Source organism: Tupaia chinensis, unplaced genomic scaffold, assembly GCF_000334495.1.
Source record: "Tupaia chinensis unplaced genomic scaffold, TupChi_1.0 Scaffold000095_1, whole genome shotgun sequence".
In the NCBI taxonomy this organism is placed as follows: domain Eukaryota; kingdom Metazoa; phylum Chordata; class Mammalia; order Scandentia; family Tupaiidae; genus Tupaia; species Tupaia belangeri.
The window spans coordinates 2026857-2044919 of record NW_006159557.1 but is presented as its reverse complement, the minus strand read 5'-3'; the positions used below and the strand labels follow the sequence as shown (position 1 = coordinate 2044919).

The 18063-nt window shown below is 38.6% G+C and overlaps 1 pseudogene; it reads left to right on the top strand.

Annotated features, from left to right (window-relative positions):
- The window catches only part of LOC102483021 (glycylpeptide N-tetradecanoyltransferase 1-like), an 8797-nt pseudogene extending 2245 nt beyond the window's left edge, over positions 1 to 6552 (top strand).
- The last annotated feature ends 11511 nt before the right edge of the window (positions 6553 to 18063 follow it).

Here is an 18063-nt window from a genome sequence, read left to right as displayed (position 1 = left end):
TTATTTATTTATTTATTTATTTATTTATTTATTTTAATTTGACCAGAGAGGGAGAGAGTGAGAGAGAAAGGGAAAGTAAGAAAGCAAGCCGCCAGGTCCAGGACTTGAACCAGGGTCAGCCACGTGGAAGTCCAGCACCCTTAACCACCATGCCTCCTGCCAGCCCATAAGTAAAATATTTATTGTTTAACAACCTTGCCATAGGGTATGTGTACTCGCTGGAGAGAGATAGAGACAGAGACAGTGAGAGAGAAAATGAGAAGTCATTTCCCAGCGAGGTGTGGCCACACTGCAATTCCTTTGCTTCCGTTCTCCTGGGATTTGGGGCATGCATGCCCGTACATCCAAAGTGAATTTCAAGCCACCAGGTCTGGGCTCTAACCATGGTTGACCATAGTCAGGTCTGGGACTCTAACCATAGTTGGTCATATGGTAGACTAATGCCTTAACTACTTCACCACCTGTTGGCCCCCATAGCTCACATTTTTGTATCCATGGTAAGATTTTGTTTAGAGGCAATTTTGACAAATATTGCCAAAACTTCCTTTTAAAAAGACTGTAACAATTTAAGGGCCAGCAGGTGGCGTGGTGGTTAAGGCGTTGGACTCCCACATGGCTGACTACGGTTCCAGTCCCAGATTCAGTGTCTTGAAACTCATGCCTGGTATGTATGTATGGTACTCGGAATTTCAGGAGGAAAGTAGAGAAGAATGGATTGCTGCATGACCACCCTCCCTAGGGGGTGATTTCTCACTTTTCCTCTCACTGTCTCTCTCTGTCTCTCTGGCGAGCACATGAAACCAAGAGTAAAAAATCTGTCTGTAAAACAAACAAATAAGGCTAACAATGTAAACCATGACACAGCATATTGACTCATACCAATATGTGATAAGACCTACCAATTAATATTATCTATGCAGGATCTGATGAGTTAAAAATATCTACCAGTGTTGTTTAATTTTCAGTTTCTGATTATCTATTTCTCTATACTTTGATTTTATCTAATTGTATCTACTATTCCTTGGCTATTGATAGCCTTCAACCATATTTCTATTATTTTGCTTTTTCATGAAGATTTTTATAGGCATTCTTCTGCATTAGATATCCTTTAATGGATATTGTATATGTTGCAAACATTTTCTCCTAATATGTCTTCTGCTTTTACTTGTGGTGTCTTTTATGGTATAGAGTTTTCACTTTAATGTAGCAAAATTTATTAGTTTTTCAGATCGATATAGAATGTGAGATTTGATTCAGTTAGAAGCTCTTTCCCACTCGGCAAAGCATTACAAAATTAATTAATTAAAATTAATTAATTGAAATTTTTTATAAAATTTTATACTTTTTTAAATAAAATACCATTATAGTTTTGGGGTTATGTTTATTCTTTAACCCAACCAGAATTGATTTCAGTAAATGGTGGAAAGTAGTGAGCAAATTGCTCATTCATTTGAACATACACATGTATGAGCAAATGGGGCCAGCAGGTAGGTGGTATGGTGGTGAAGGCGTTGAATTCCCACTTGGCCAACCACAGTTCAAACCCAGGACCTGACAGCTTGAAAATCACATTGACATTGTGCATGCATGCCCCAAATCCTGAGAATGGAGGAGAAGAAATTGTGGCATGGCCATCCCCCCGGGGGGTGATTTTTTTTATTTTCCCTTTCTCTGATTCTCTCTGGCAAGCATGCATGCCCTATGGCAAAAACCTTAAAAAAAAATCAAACACAGAGAAACAAGCAATTAAGCCTCCATGACCTGTTGAATAACCTATTCTCCCACTAACTTGACACGGCACATTCACTCAATGCTTATTCCTCATGTATCCTTTGTTTTCCAGCCTCTGTTCTATTAATTGCCCTCATCTAATATATTCTTTCTTCTAATATATCATGATTTGAATTACTAGACTTTCATAGCATGCTTGAAATCTGTCAAACAAGTTCTCTGCTATTTATTTTCCAAAGGTCATTGCCTATTATCACACCTTTTTCTTTTTTTTTTTTTCAGGCAAGTTAGAGTTGGCTCGTCAAGTGTGATACAGAATTGTGCCAGGTAATGAATCTTAGATTGGTGTGGTGTTAGTCAGTGGAGAACCACGCAGGCCCCTCTCACTAGGCACTTCGTTCCAGTTACAGTGCACAGTAGACAGCTGTTTCAGCACATCTTGGCTATGTGTACCTGGGGGCCCAGTGAACCTCCTTTTCAAACTATTTTTTTTTTTCAGTAAGAACTCTTTTTTTAAATTAATTTATGTTTCATTTACATTTAGTCACTGTACATCTTTACAGTATACAACATGGTTTTTCCCAGCATGAATACAGTGCATATTAGTCAAGTCAAAGACATTACAACATACGTTATCATCACCAGACAACTTTTCCTTTTTGTGTCTATTAAATGTGCTGTGTGTTTGTTTCCCTAATCTCCTGCCTCCCACCCTCTATTACCACCCCCTTCTATGCTGTCTCTAGGATCTACAGTTGCCCTCCCTGGTATTATACCTTTCAATATTTCAGTTTCTGCTATGGAGCAAAGATATCAGTATATATTGAGCAGGGACATACAATGATTGTCTTTCATTGTCTGACTTGCTTCACTTAAGCATTAAATCCTCGGTATTCGTCCACTTTGTATCAACTGTCAGGGTCTCATCGTTTTTTATGATTGAGTAGTATTCCATAGAGTACATATGCCATACTTTTTTCAATCCACTCATCCGTTCTTGGACATTTGGGTTGATTTTGTATTCTAACAATTGTGAATAATGCTGCAATAAACATGGATGTGCAAGTGCTTTTCTTAGTAGAGATTTTCTTTCTGCTGGGTAAATTTCTGAGAGTAGAATTATAGGGTCAGTTCTATTTGTGGGTTTCTGAGGAAGCTCTTTATCGTTCTCCACAGTGGTTGTTCTAATTTATATTCCCACCAACAGTGTAGAAGTGTTCCCCTTTCATCACAACCTTGCCAGCACTTAGAATTCTTTTTTTTTTTTTTAATTTTTTTTATTTTAGTCATTCTGACTGGGGTTAAGTGATTTCTCATTGTGGTTTTGGTTTGCCTTTCCATTATGATAAGAGATGTTAAGCATGTTTTCAAATACTTTTAGCTTTTTGTATGTCTTCCTTGAAGAGTATTCTTTTCAATTCATTTGCCTATTTTTTAATTGGATTGACTACATTTTTGCAAGTAAGCTGCCTGAATTCCCTTTATGTTATAGTTCTCATTCCCTCATTTGAGGCAGAGTTTGCAACGATATTTTCTCACTCTGAGGGTTGTCTCTTCACTCTTAATTATTGTTGCTTTTGCTGTGCAGAAGCTTTTTAGCCTAATGTAGTTCCATTTGTCTATTTTTTAAATTATTACCTGTGTGTTGAGGGCCTTCTTAAAGTCTTTGCCTACTCCAATGTCCCTAAGAGTTTTCCCCTAGTAGTTTTATAGTTTGAGGGTTTTATTTAGATTTTAATTTTCTTTGAATTGATTTTTTGATAATGGTGAGAGATAGGAGTCCATAAATTACATAAAACTTCTTGCTACTTGGGAACCAGCAGTTGGCTATGTCGCTGGATTCCCACGTAGTCGACCGCGGTTTGTGTCCCGGACCCGGTGGCTTAAAAAACTCACGTCGGGCGCGTGCGTGTGGGTGCGTGCCCAAGATCCCGAGAGGAGAATGGAGGAGAGGGGATTGCGGCGTGACCATCCCCCCTGGGGGGTGATTTCTCGCTTTCTGTCTCTATGTCTCTCTCTGTCTGTCTGGCGAGCGCACGCGCCCTTTTTTTTTTATAGCAAAAACATCTTAAAAAAAAAAAAAAAAAAAAAGAATATGCACAAGGCTGGCCATGTAATCTAGTTGTTAAGGGAGCGGGATCTCACATGGCCCACCACAGTTTGAATTTCAGCTCCAGAAGTTTGAGAAACATACCAGATGTGTAAGCATCCATGCTCAAAATCCCAACAGGATAAAGAAATAGAAGAGAAGGAATTGCAGCATGATTATGTCCCACTGGGACACGATCACATTCTCTCTCTCTCTCTCTCTCTCGACTTTTACTATGGCATCTATGCACTCACCAGACAAACAAAGAGAGGAGAAAGTGAGAAACCATCTCCCAGGGGGGATGGGCCTGCCACAATCTCTTCTTATCCACTCCTCTCAGAATTTTGGGCATACACTCCCACAAACCTGGTGTAAATTTTAAACTGCCAGGTCTGGGACTTGAACTACAGTTGACCATGTGAAAGTCCAACACTTACCCTGTTGGCCCCCCTCCCTCTCTTTCTCTGTTTCTCTGGTCAATGCCTGTGATCTCTTGCAATTAAAACAAATATGCACATACATATTTCCTACTGATTTTTTTAAAAGGAATAAGTTTTATGAAACAGAGAGAAAGAGATTTGCCATTTAGAACATATATTGCAATTTATCCATTTTCAAAAGTCATGAGATATGAGAGGACAATATACCACCATGTCCAAATGTCTGCTCTAGGGTTGACTTGGTTGCAAGTAGTGGCAGACCAGAATGCATGCCTCCTGTAGAACAATGAAGATATTTAAGTAAGGATTTTGTCCACAGCTGAAAATTATATGCCATTCCTCCTTCCCTAGAAAGTAGTGAGAAGAAAAATGAGAGAAACGCCAAGAAGTCTTTGAATATCTCTCACATGGAGAGATACACTAAAATGGAGAATAAGCTTTACATTAATATCAGTATACTATCTGGCATTTCAAAACTTAGTGCTATGCAGCAAAACATATAAGGGGGAGAAATAGACAACTTCTCAATTTTGTATTTGAGAATTGTAAGTAGGAATAGGCCAGCCCCACAGAACAGTGGTCAGAGGAGCCACATCACACATCATCCACTGTGGTTCAAATCCCAGTTCTTGCAGCTTGCAAAACATGCCAGGCGGGTGTACGTGCATCCTCACTATCCTGACAGGGAAGCAAAGTGGAGGAAAGAGAATGTCTGTGTGACCACATCCCACTGGGAGAGTGCTTTGTCTCTCCCTCTTTCTTTCTGTCTGTGGTGAGCATATGTGCCACCCAGCGATTAAAAAGATAGAAAAGTATAAATGGTAAAACATTTGTATTCCTTTATTTTACAAGAATGGACAGTAATCATATTATTCCTAATACTATTACAGAGCTTTTCCTCCAGAAGGGTATAAGCTTTAATGACACTTATTATTTTTTATTCATTTTTATGTTTCATAATAATTTAAAAGTATAATGAAAGAAATCAACTTTATTTTTTATAGAATAGAGACACGGTATATATTTAGCTACCTTATTGTTTTCCTATCTCTATGGAGGCATTTAATTTCTGAACCAGTCACATTGGTTAGGGCAGATTAGAGTGGTTGCTACGGATGTGTCTCTCCCCAGATTTCCCATGTTGAAACTTTAATACCCAATGTGATGATATTTAGTGATAGGAACTTTGGGAGATGATTAACTCATGAGAGTAGACCACTTGTGATGGGATTAATGCTCTCATCAGAGAGCATGTTTTCAAATACTTTTAGATTTTAATTTTCTTTGAATTGATTTTTTGTTAATTGTGAGAGATAGGAGTCCATAAATTACATAAAACTTCTTGCTACTACATGCTTTTTCTCTCTTTGCCTTGCAAGGCCCAACCAGGAAGAAAACCTTCTCCAGTTACTGACCTTTACCAGTCGACACCTTGATCTTGGACTTCCCAGGCTTCCAGAGGTGTGAGAAATACATTTTTGTTGTTTACGGCAACCAGTATACAGTATCTTGTTAGCAACGTGAACTAAGACAATGATGTGACAAATAAATCCAAACACTGAAAAAATTAATGTAATAAAAGATTTTCCCTTTCTGTAAGGGTCCAGGGGTGTTCCAGGTGAAGGAAGTTTGCATGGGAGTGGAAGAGAGAGCTCAGTGTATACATATGCGCAGAAACTAGTGGAAGGGAGCCATGTCATTGTTAGCATGTGGCACCTAAGTTGCCCAGGTGGGAGGTGGGACAGCCCATCCTAGGAAGTCAGAAGAGGATGAAGTCACTAAGGAGACTTTCTCAGAAGCTGCATCAATTAGACTTGGCACAGACACCCATCTTCTCTATTCACATTCCACATTCTGTCATGGCCCACACCCATGTGTGAGTCAGGAAATGCAGTTCGGTGGAACACAGAGAAGTGAGAAAAATGAATTCTGCTGAAAAATGATTTCTGACGCTTAAACTACCAAAGCCCAGCCCCATGATAGCAGAGTAGTCATGTCAGTCCTGCAGCCTGCTCTGAGGGGACTGCATTTGTGTGTACATGCTGAGTGTTCAGCAGACGTGAAAATGTTTCATTTAACGATGGCCATCTCATTCTCAACAGGTCTCCTACATTTTTTTATAGCAAATATTGTGGCTTTTTATTAACGTGGGATAATCTAGGACAGAGGACAGTAACTACCCCAACTTTGTGTCTTATCCTCCACAGAATTTGACATGTCTTTACCCGTTCCTCTTTTTTTCAGGTTTCAAATGATGTAGAGCCCTTCTTCTACCTCAAGACCAATGTGTAATACCTGTGTTCAGTGTTTTACACATCAAGTATGTTCAGTTTAATTTTGTTTAATATTAAGAAAAACAGTAAAACTGAGTGGAATGAAACTACATTTCAAAAAGTTTGTTTTATTATTTATTGTTATTATTTTTAATTTGCTATAGGACATGTGTGCTCACCAAAGAAAGTCAGAAGGAGAGAGGGAAAGTGAGAAAGCAAGCCATCAGGTGCGGGACTTAAACCATGGTCAGCCATGTGGAAGTCCAATGCCTTAACTACCACGCCACCTACTGGCCTCCAAAAAATGTTATTTTGTTTTGTTTTGTAAGCTTATTCTTTGCTTTCTTCCATGAGTGACAGAGACAGACAGAGAGGGAGTGAGAGAGAGAGAAAGCAACCCAACAAAAATGATCATGCTGTGATCCACTCCCAGCCATAACCAGTCCCAGATTGTGGGCACACATGCACACCTGGTGTGTTCTAGGAGGCCTTGCAAATGAACCTGGAATTTTTCCATGAGAGGCAACCTTACTGAGCATTATTTTACTGGTACATACCACCTTCTGCCTCCTAAGATAGCTTACACAGTGGGGCCAACAGGTGGTGTGGTGGTTAAGTGCGCTGGACTCCCACATGGCCAACTATGGTCCGAGTTCCAGACCTGGTGGCTCACTTTCTCACTCTCTCTCTCTCTCTCTGCCCCTCTCTAGTCACATTAAAAATAAATAAATAAATGTAAATGGATAAATAAAGTAAAATAAAAATAATTTTTAAAAGAAAAAAGATAGCTTAAACTGTTTCTATTTAACAGAAAGAGATGTAGAGTACATCAATAAAATATATACCAAATTTGTTAAGATATTTAACAAGTAAGTGGGACTCAAATCAACAAACATTAACTTTGTCTCAAAAAGTTCATCATGACTTTCAGTGCTTTGCTGTCATCAATATTTAAAAAAAAAAAAAAATGACTACAGGAGCCAGCAGATAGCATAGCAGTTATGTCACCAGACTCTCACATGGCTGACTGTGGCTCAAATCCTGACCTGGCAGCTTTAAATCTCACACTGGGCACATGTGTCCATGTGCACAAGATCCAAGGATAATGGAGAAAAAGGGATTGTGGCACGACCATCTTCCCTGGGAGGTGATAACTCAGGTTCCCTCCCACTGTCTCTGTCTCTCTTTCTCTGGCAAGTGTGCATGTCCTAAGGCAAAAAAAAAAAAAAAGAACTCTAAAAAACTGAGTATAGAATGAATAAAATGTATATTTATGTTATTGGGGCTGTAGTTAATAATTCATAAAAGCGTTGATAAAATTGAAAAATGAGACCTCACCTGCTCCTGCCCCGGAGCCCCCACAGTATCTTGCGAGACGTTCCACGCACCAGTGGAGCAGACATAGGCAGAGAGATGGTGGCCAGGCTGGGGCTGGGGCTGCTGCTGCTGGCACTACTCCTACCCACGCAGATTTATTCAAATTAAACAACTGTGAACACTTCCAAGTAACTCCTCCCAGAATACCTCTGCTGCCCCAAATCCAGCTAATGCCACCACCGTTGGCAGTGCCCTGCAGTCAAGAGCCAGTCTCCTTGTGATCTCACTTTCTCTTCTACATCTCTACTGTTAAGAGACTCAGACCAAGAAATAGCCACACTTCCCCATCTTCTAAACCCACTCCAAATGGTATCTAGAAGTCCAGTGTAGTGAGGAAAACAAAACAAAAAAACAGGTCTTCATCGAATCTCCTAATTCCACATATTATTTTATTGACACAGAAGATGTCATGAATACTAAATTTGATTGGCTGAAGAACATGTGAAGGACTTGACCAGATGATAAATGCCAAGATTAAAACTGCTGGCCTTTCGTGTACAAGATGAAGAGACAACACTCGAAATTAGTAAAGACGGGATTTCCTTAAATGTGGTTTAAGAAATCTAGACATGTGGGACCAGCAGTTAGCGTAATGGCTATGTCGCTGGACTCCCATGTAGTCAACCGGAGTTTGAGTCCCAGACCCGGTGGCTTAAAACTCACGCAGGATGCGTGTGCGTGCATGCCCAAGATCCCAAGAGGAGAACGGAGGAGAAGGGATTGCGGTGTGGCCATCTCCCCGGGGGGGTGATTTCTCGCTTTCTGTCTGTCTGTCTCTGTCTGTCTGCCAAGTGCCTGCACCCTGTAGCGAAAACCTCTCCAAAAAACAAAACAAAACAAAACCAAGAAATATGGACATGTAACACTACCTTGAAATCAAGAATAAATTGTATCTTATCTAGGGATAAAGAATGGGATGTGGAATGGACATTCCGTTCTCATTTGGTTCATTAAATCCATAAGGCCATAAAACTATTAGAGCATATGAAAAGTTTCCATGATTCTATTGAAATGTACAGTGGAAGGAACTTCCAGGTATTTCTGTCAACCCTCAGTGCATCGTTTCAGCAGTACTAATTTAAAACTTCACGTGTACAGCTATCACTGTTTTCTGGGGAACTGAACTCTTTTCCTCTGAGGCTTCGGCTTGGACATTGCAGTTGATCTTTTATGTAGACATTGAGATGTGCCAGGGCAATGATGAATGGAAATCTACCCCAAACCCAAGCATAGGGGATGACTATTGCTTAACCTTATGAAGTCAAATGGTAGACATTTTCCGTCACCTGTTTTTATTGGACAAGAGCACCAGGTCCATTTAGTTAAACTGTTTCTTTTTTTTTTTTTTTTTAGTTACACTATTTTAAAAGAATAGAATTGCATTGACCTCAACTAATTTAAAAATGCTGCTTTTTATTTCTGCATATGTTGAATTTCCACATTTTCTCCATTTAAAAAAGGATGCTTTGAAGGTAGAATTACAAATCTTGAAATTAAAAAGGTAAATATATGAAGGAACCAAAACTGTAAATCAGGTATTTGGGAAGTGAGGAATGGAAACTAACTTGCTTAAAATTCACAGACACTTTTTTACTTTTTCTATAAATACTTTTTTCTCCTTTTTTTGAAAAATAAAAGCCTATAGATCAGAATAGCCACATTTGGAACACTGTTATCAGTCAATATTTTTAGATAGTTAGAACCTCAAGAGAGCTTGATTCTGGAAAATCTTTTCCAACAGCCTCAACACGAAAACCTTTTTAAAAATACACAGCCTTGAAGTATTTTGCTCGCATGGTCACACACTGATGCTTAGGTTCTGTTCCAGTATCTAATGGCCACCGAGTCATTTCCCCTCATCTTTAGAAACGTAAGGAGAACCAGACTGAGCAGATCTGAAGCGGCTGTGTGTGAGTGAACACTCCCCTTTGCTTCACACCTGAATGCTGGCCATCTGTTTTGGACTGTATATTGTGTGTGTGTATTTGTGCTTTGATTCTTAGTAACTTCTCATGTTATGGAATTGAACACGAACTGTAAATAGAGAAATGAATGGCTGAAAAAAATGGAAAAATAATAATAGTGATGAAGAATAAGTTATTCTAACAAATAAGATTCATAAACCCCACAGAATTTGAAGAGGAAAGTTTGATGTAAAAACTATTAGTGGGGCCAGCAGGTAGCATGGTGGTTAAGGTGCTGGTCTCCTACATGGCCCACCACAGTTTGAGTCCCAGACCTGGCAGCTTGAAAATTATGCCAGGTGCATGTGCATACATACCCAAAATTCCAAGAGGAGAGTGGAGGAGAAATTCCGGGTATGTACCACTGTGTCTTATTCCCCTGTGTGTGTGTGTGTGTGTGTGTGTGTGTGTGCGTGTCGGGGGCAGGGAGAGTTCTCACTTTCTCACTGTGTCTCTCTGGCAAGCGCATGTACTTTATGGCAAAAACCTTAAAAAAATTAAAACACCTATTTCTAAAAGTTTATTTATTTATTATCACTATTTTTCAGTTTTACCAGAGAGAAAGAGACAGAGAGAGAAAGTGAGAAAGCAAGCTGCCAAGTCTGGGACTTGAACTGTTGCTGGCCATATGGGAGTCTAGCGCCTTTAACCACCATGCCACCTTCCAACCCCCAAAACACTTATTAATAATAATAGGGGAAATTTATAAAGTAGTAAAAAGAATCTTAAAATTACGTTGGGTCTGAGGGAAATTATCCAAGGGGTAAACATACATGGAAAGTGAGAATCCCCTCCTCAAGGATGGGATTCAGGTCTCTTTAGAAAACATGTAGCTCTGGCCTACTGGATGGCAGAGAAATCTCCTGGTTAGCCCCAGACCAGACCTGCTCCATAATTCCTGGGAACATGGAGAATATCCTGCCAAGATACCACTAAAGTTCAGTGGAAGTGAGCCAGGCCAGATGGCTCGTACACAACCTGATGGCAGCTATATAACCCAAACAAGAAGTAGATGCAAAGAGGGCAAGGAAGGGCCGGACGGTGCACAGCAGTAAGCCACAGTGCTCTGCAGGCTGGCCACCTCAGAAGGTTCCAGGTTAGTGTCCAGAACCCTCTCTAAGTATGCCTGTCATGCGCATGCCCATGAGCTGGCCCTGACTGAGGCTGGGGGTGGATCATGTCGTCAGGATCCTACTGGGAATGCTATCTGACTTTGTTTGGTTCTCTCACTCATAGAAGAAACAAATATGTAAACTTAATGGAAACTTACCTTTTCCTCGGCCACTGTCTCTCCATCATCCACTAACGGATACAAAGAAAAACATACATAAAGAGCCCAACTCTATTTTCACATACCAAGCAATGAAGGTTAACTTTTGGAGCTGAAAGACTATAAATCGATCATTTTCACAGTTGAATTTAACTTTTTCTTTGCTAGTCATTTCCATGTGGAGATTAGTAAATTTCCAAATGGCTTAATATTATTAGTTCTCATTAATATGGCAATAGTCATGTTCTCAAAGATAGGAGATATTCAGGGTGAATATGACATTCTCCATATAGCCTATGGACCTATGGGTTTCCAAGAGATCTAACTTATATTGCCCTGAAATATTTGGGAAAGTGGCTCTAATCTCCTAACTATACGTGCTTTCTTATTTTGTGTTTGAAGAAGTACGGAAAGAAGAGGGAGCTGAAGTAGTTTGCTGTTGTTGTTTTGTTTTGTTTCGTTTTTTTCCTTATTTTCCACTTTTTTTCTCTTAGCAGTTGTTTTAGTTTTATGGAAACTATATTTCTTTGGATATATATAAATATCTATAGGAATCAGGGGTTACTCTTAATTTTGTGAGGAATGTTTATATATAGTGAGGAAGGGTGACTTTTAAGAAAAAAACACAAAATTTTTGCATGTATATACTTGTACATACAAAATGTATATATTTATGTATACATATATGTATATGTTTATGTATGACTCATAATCAGTAATTGCTTAGAGTATCATTTTATGTATTTTGAGAACTAAAATCTTTTCTGGTTGGCATTATTTTATGCTTTAATTTTTTTTCCATTCTTGTTAAAATCCTCACGCATTTCTAATGTATATGCTATCTTGCTATATTTTAAGCATTACTACTAACTGTTTTATTTTGATATTAAGTTGGGGGTTAGATAGGGCTGCCTGCATATTGAATAATGTACAATAATCTTGAACTATAAATTACCAAGTGTCACATGGTCTCAGCAGTATTTCTTTAGTATATGTAAAAGAAGAGTAGAAGATACACCTTCAAAGGAAGCCATGAGAATTTAAGCTGTACAAATACACTGATTTGGTCTTGTTACTGCCTAAAACAGTGCTTGGTATAAGAAGGACTTCAGTGAACATTAGTTCAATAGATAAATTAAGTCAATAAACATTTTCTAGTATTTTTATATGCAGAGCAATCAGCTAGGCACTTCAAGGAATTTACAGCAAACAAACCTAGTTCTTCTTTCTGGAACTTACCATGTATTGTTGCAGGCAAATGCGCAAAGATATAACTAGTACAAGACAGATGACCCTTGTACTGGACACACGAACATGCTGCTGTGTGTTGTGAGTAGGGGCAGGAAGCGGAGGCACTAATTCTAACTGCCGAAATAACTGACAGAATCCTCCTACTATTATCAACAATTAAGATCGTGTGACAGGGGCTAGACGCTGGACAGAGGTAAATTCCTTGCTCTGAGAGGCTGATCCAAACAGAAAGGTTCTAAGTTCATGTCTATAGAGACCCCACAGAATATCCCTGGCCCATGTGCTAAAGTTGAGGGTGGATTACCGTTTGAAGCTCCTACTGGGGCATCTCTCGCTCTCTCTCTCGCTTTCTCTCTCTCTCTCATCTCTTTTGCTCGTGGAAAGGAGAAATAAAATGAATGGAATAGGAAAGAAGAAAGAGCAAATGAACACTGGATATGAATTTCTAAGCAATATTTAGAACAATTTTAAAATGATTTAAATTTGCTTTCATGAAATGGTGACCCCTTCAAATGGCAGATGGGCACTCAATCAATTAAACCAAAAATTGGGACTCTCTCTCACTGCACCCTTTGTAAAGACGTACCTATAAGTAATTTTGATGAGAGCAGTATGAAACAACATCTTCTCATATTTGGCCCTGTGGATGAAATGCTATTTCCTATGAAATTGCACAATCTCCACTATCTGGGACAAAGTAATGCTCTAACATAGCTTTCTCAGTACCAGCTTTATTTTCTAATTCCCAGGGGTTCTAGGAAAGAAAAACATACAGAAGAAAAAGGAGGGGGAGAAAAAGGGAATACTGTTCAGCCCTGACACCATGCTGGTAAAGTCAGAAGCTCTGAGTGGAGCCCAAGTCTCAGGGTTAACTAACGGTTTCTCAGGATGACTGTAAGACGCTGCCATGTGAAAAGTCACACTGACTCAGGCAATCCTTCTCAAAGTTTGCTGAAAGTAACAATGATCTGGAGGCCGGCAGGTGGCATGGTGGTTAAGGAGCTGGACTCCCACATGGCGGACCACAGTTCACGTCCCAAACCTGGCAGCTTACTTTCTCAGTTTCTCACTTTCTCTATCTCTCTGTCTCTCTGTCTCTCTCTGGCTAAATTAAAAAATAATAGTAATAATAATAATAATAATAATAAATAAATAAATAAATAAATCTGTTTAAAAATCATAGGGATCGCTTGCTAAAATGGATTGATGAGCCTAAGCCCAAGGATCATCTGAGGTGAGTTCATTCATTTGCCTTTTTTTTTTTCTGAACTGTATCCCTCACTAAATTCATATCCTAAATTACTAATCCCTAGCGCTCGCCAGACAGACAGAGAGAAACATAGAGACAGAAAGCGAGAAATCACTCCCCCCACGGGGGATGGTCACGCCACCATCCCTTCTCCTCCATTCTCCTCTTGGGATCTTGGGCACACACGCACACACGCCCGGCGTAAGTTTTAAGCAATGTGGTCCAGGAAGTGAACTGCGGTCAACTACGTGGGAGTCCAGCGACATAGCCATTACACTTACTGCTGGTTCCCTCTTTTTCTTTCTTTTTGACTTTCTTCTCTTTCTCTTTCTTTCTTCTTTATTTTTTTCTTGTTGTTTATTTTTCTGGCCAGATTGCAAATGTGCTTGTCAGAAAAAAAGGAGAAAGCAATCTGCAATGGGACATTGTCACACTGCAATCATTTTTCCTCCATTTCTCCACTCTTTTAGAATTTAGGGTACATGCACACACACACAAGCCACCAGGGCTGAGATTTGAACTACATGGCTCAGCATGTGGAATTCAGCTTTCTTAACCTCCAGGCCATTTTCACTTCTAACAAATCCCCAGATACTCCTGTGCTTTCCATCTGTGAAGTGGACTTTTTAAATAGCGGTACTCTAAAATGTGGCTAGTGAAAGGGTGTGAACCACAGGCATAAAAGCTCATCCCCGGGAGCTGCTGCTCAAAGAGTGGTCTACAGACAGGCAGCATCAGCACCTCCTGAGGTTTTGCTAGAGATGCCAAATCCCAGACTCTACTGAACCAGGATCTGTATATTAACAAAGTCCCCAGATGATGAGTATGTGTATATTTTGTTTTGGAGAGATTTTTTGCCATAAGGCCTATGTACTCGCCAGAGAGACAGAGATCCCCAGACAGATCCCCAGGGAGGATGGCCATGCTGCAATCCCTTCTCCTCCATTCTCCTCTCAGGATTTTGGGCACACATACCTGGCGTAAGTTTCAAGCCACTGAGTCTAAGACTCAAACCGTGTTTGGCCATGTGGGAGTCCAGCACTGTAATACCTATACTACCTATTGGCACTAACATCGAGTTTTTAAGAGTTGTTCACACGAACTTTCTGCAAAGCAAAATTTGAAACCTAGTAGAGGGTGTGATTTGGTGTGATGTGATGCAGTTTTGGCTAAAATTCTCTTCTTTCAATCTCCTGGTATGTCACATTGCCCAACATCCTGCTAATAGTTATTTACTCATGCATGTTAGTAAGAACCTCAAATATAAATCACCATAGGAAGATGAGCATCATTGTATTAGTCACTCACACCTTAGGTTTAACATAATTTAATTAGACTTTGAAATTACAAAGCTAGAAAACTAGAACATTTTTAAGAGAGATTTTTACTATAGGGTGCATGTGTTTGCTAGAGAAGCAGAGTGAGATAGACAGAAAGTGAGAAATCACCACCACCACCACCCCAGGGTGGATGGGTATTCCACAACCCTCTCCTTCATTCTCCTCTTGGAATTTTGGTCATGCACACTCATGCACCTGGCATGAGTTTGAAGCCACCAGGTCTGGGACTAGCACCGTGGTCAGCCATGTGGGCATCAAGTGACATAACCATTATGCCATCTACAGGTCACAAAAAATTGAGTTTTAATAGTGGTTGGGAAATGGAAGAAATCAACAATTTAGAAAATAATTTCTCACGGCCAAGAAGTATGGAAGCTTGGTGTGCTGACAGTGGATAGGGTTTGGGGGAGTGAGTGGCTATTTCTCTTTCAACCAAAAGACAAAATGACATGCAGAGTATTTGAGTAGCTGGGGGACTAGCACTAAACAGTGAGGACAAATTGGATTTATTTAAGATACGTATATGATACATAATTCCAGAGTAATTATGAAATTGAAATGAATTACACTAAGATTGGCTATATGGAAGGTGTAAATGTCGATGACATAGCCATTAGAGATTATTAGAGGACACGACCTTACAACAGTTACACTTTGGGGGGACCTCACTGAGCTCCACAGTCTGTCTTATATATTTCAAATGATCAATAACATCGTTCTTGTTCCTATCTTAACAACATTAAACAGATTAACTCCCCCCTTTAAAGTGGGTTAATTCTAGAAGTAGGACTGATTGAATGAACATGCTAAGAAACCTTCCAATAAATATTTTGTCTACATGCATAGGTCTAAGATTACTGAATTTTTTTCTTTAATGTCTCCAGGATATTTTAGATACACTCTGAGTCATTTAACTAGAATCAGGAGCATGTGGAAGAAAGAGAAATGTCAAGATTCCTCTTATTTAGCGGGTCACCTTATGGCAGAAATGAAGTGGTGATTAAGGACTACTGGGGGGGGGTCAAGTAGCTAAGTTAGAGTTCACACGTTCAACACTCAATACTTCAATACTCACCAGCATCCATCTTCAGAATGTGTGCAATTTCATAGACAACTGATGAAGCTGGAAAATGTATGCGCTTTTCTTTGAAAGAGTTATTAATCTGTATTTTGATGAATAAATACCATCAACAACAAAGTCAGCTAATTTAAACTATTGCTTTTATTATAATTACACGGGAGCACAAATAAATAAGCACAAAAGTATTGTAAAATATTGCCAATGCACTAAAGAAAACAATCTGTTTTCAAACAACATCTGATTACTTCAGTAGTATCAAAGTACATTTATAATTACATGTTACCTAAAAAAATCAAGTACAAAAATTAAGAGACAGTAAAACATCAGCGTTTATATTATTATGTATATAGAAATGGCTAATAACACATGGATAGAGAAATCTGTTATCTAATGCTTATTTGCACAATTTTCCAGGCACATACCGACATTTCTAATGAGTTATGAAAAATGCGATATGACATTCAGATTGTTATATACGGTAAACATGTTATATTGGAATGGATGTCAAATGGTTTTCTTTAAAAACCCTGTCTTTTAAAAATGTAGTGCCATTATCCACTAAAAAACATATTTTATATTATTTTCTCATAGCTATTTGTTTTAGTCATTTGAAAAGAGCAAGAAAGTAAACATACACTTGCTAAATACGTAAACACATTTGTAGTGCAAGATAACAAGACCTGTGACTTTACTGTGCTTTGTTTTTTATGATCACAGTGCACTTTACACAAATTGCTACACTCTAAATGTTAACTTAAGGAGTTTAAAACAAAAGAAGTGCATACTAAACATTTTCATATATATTATATACAGTATGTATACTGTATGTGGGTGTACACATGTGTTAAGGATAGATGCTTTTAGGGGTGGGCAAACCCAATTGTATTTGGGGCCATTGAATACTTCAAAAGGATCTTCATGTATTTTTAGTTGAAATAAATCCAACAACGGTTTTTTTTGAAATATTTCCCCTTAAATCTTAAACTTTATATTATTTAAAGGGAAATGTAATCAGACGTATTTGTAGATGACACACATTTTGCTATGAAGTAATTGACCCAAATATCAAAGAGTTTCAAATCATCCAAACCCCAGGCCATGATGTTCAAGTCCAGCTTGGCAAAACGTGTTCTCCTTTGATGATTTACATCGACAGCAGTGCATTTCATATGGTACATAGGGAGGCTTACACATAAACATATTTTATACTTAGATATGAAGCTTAGTATGTTTAAGTATTTCATTTGGACTCTACACTTGATCTAAAAAAAGAGAATGCCATATATAAACACATAAGAAGTGCCAAACCCATGTGAAATCTGTTTAAAAATAATTGACTTTATTTTGGAAAATATTTATGATTGCATATTAAGTTGTCTGAAGGCAGGGACCACATCTTTTTCAATGTTTAATGCCCAGTGCTCTGATAGTTTATAAGAAGTGACTGATGTTTAAGTTGCTCAATAATGAATTGTTAAATAAATAACAAATTAATAACTAAGTGTCCATAATCTGTAATTAGTTGTTTATTTTCCCATATAGAAAAGATGTAGTGAGAATCTTAAGTAGTGCAGATAGCATTTTTCTTTTATTTTCATTAAAACTTGCGACACGATGAATTGTCAGTTGCTACTCTATTCTATTTCTATTCCTTTGGAAGGATGAATTATATTTCATCCTAGATTCTTTACTGCTTAAATCACAGGAATCTTTTCTTAATTTCACTGGCAAGCAGAGTGAAGATGTAAGCTCTTTTCAAATTTAGAACTCTGACTCACCTTAACATGTAAATGATATTAAAGTTGCATTTGTATGTGCAAGGTTTCAATGTCGTCTTAATTAAAGCAACATTAGTTAAAACAACAACCAATACGGTTGTTCAGTTTTATTGACATTGTCACTAAACTCGCTGGAAAGAGTCAAACAAAATTCCATATGTAGACAAAACCTATGCCAAAATGTAGTAAGAAAAACATTCCTCTATTCTTTAGAAGTATT